Source organism: Microtus ochrogaster, unplaced genomic scaffold (assembly GCF_000317375.1).
Source record: "Microtus ochrogaster isolate Prairie Vole_2 unplaced genomic scaffold, MicOch1.0 UNK14, whole genome shotgun sequence".
Lineage (NCBI taxonomy): Eukaryota > Metazoa > Chordata > Mammalia > Rodentia > Cricetidae > Microtus > Microtus ochrogaster.
In genome coordinates, this window is record NW_004949112.1 from 3249260 (window position 1) to 3250894 (window position 1635).

Here is a 1635-nt window from a genome sequence, read left to right on the forward strand (position 1 = left end):
CAAGATCATCGGATACACCAGGGACCCCTCAACGCCCAAAAGCCAGCAGGAAGCAGTCATGAAAGACCGGGCTACGCCCCTATTTCCTACCCTCTGAGATCCCCCAATTTTTTTTAACAAAATAAAAAGGGTGGTATGTTGTTCTTTTGAAAAACTACAACTCCCAGACTCCTCTTGGACTATGGTTACCTGTGCATGCACCTTCACGCAGGTATGGGATATTCCCAGATACCCTTGCGCTCCCCGTTTAAAAGGCAGGGCCACACGAGGCCCCCCTCTCTCATCCTGCCTTTCCTCGTGTGTCCCACATCTTTTGTCCTTTTGTGTTTCCCTCCCCCATTAAAGTGGACCCACGTGGGAGCCGCCGTGTCGTGTCTGTGTTTGTTCCGCCGTGCGTGTCTGTCCTGTGCCCCGTGTTTAAGAAGAACACCCCTGCCTTTTATTATTTTTTAAGAAGAACAAATGGCCACTTCTCCGGCTTTAGCAGGACACCGCAGGAAAGGTCAGGAGGTTCTGAGTTGCTCTTGTAAAGATCACACATCAGTGAGCTGTGCGGTCACACATTCACAGCCTTATCTCTCTCCAGAGTGTGAACCCAGGGGCATCTGACAGTTTTATCACATTTCCATTTCCTGTCTGGCCCTTTTGACCCTCGCACACTAGAGATGGAGGGAGGGGTGGAAAGAGGGTGGAGATGGATAAAGAGAGATGTGGAGGTAAAGGGATCAGAGGCAAGAAAGTCAAAATTGACAATAAAAACAGGCAGAGCCATTCTCCTTTCAGGGCTTCGATTGTTGTGTTAAAGATCAATCATGGCCAAAAGCAACTTGGGCAGCAAAATGTTCATGTCACCTTGCAGGTCACACTTCATCACTGAGGGAAGTTAGGGCAGGAGCTGAAGCAGAGACCATGGAGAAGCAAGTGAACATCATTCCTCCATGGCTTCCACTGTGTGTGCTGCACCAGGCCTTTGGAACTGCTGGACTTTGGTTTTGCTTTGATCTGACGGTGACTGACGGCTCTGGCTCTTCCCTTTTGGTGTAAGAAAGCATGTAACTCTTTTTGGCTTGACAGGAACCCCAGCATGACACTATTTCCCTTGCGGCAGATTGATTACATTGGACCACATCCATATTGGAGGAGACAGCGCTTTGTCTGTCTCCTGGGATATGTCGTTTTTCTGGCTGTGGGTTTGCCTTTCCTGGATGTAAATGCCTCTGCCAAGAGACCATCCAGGAACTCACTCACAGAATGTCTTGTCTAACACCTTGCTCCTCCACCCAGCATTGCTTCTGTGGATTCCACTTCTCAGCTAAGGAACTACGACAGTGGGGTTATGCCGTGGAATCCACTGGTCTTATTACACCACGCTGAAACAGTCGGACTGCTAGAGCCAGGGAATGGCCTATGTAACTCAACTGTTTTGGTTACCAGTCCTTTTTGTCCCTTTGGCCTTCTGGCGGCTGCACCTCATTTTGCCCCCTCCCAAATGGCCCAGTCCAGCCTGGTCCTGTCTACCCTTGCTCTCCCAGCTGTCCCTGCCTCTACTTAAGCTCCACCTTTTATCTTTAACGAACTTTCTCCCCCAGCAAAGTTAGGAGGCGTTATGTCTTCTCCCTTCCTTTTTATTTCTTT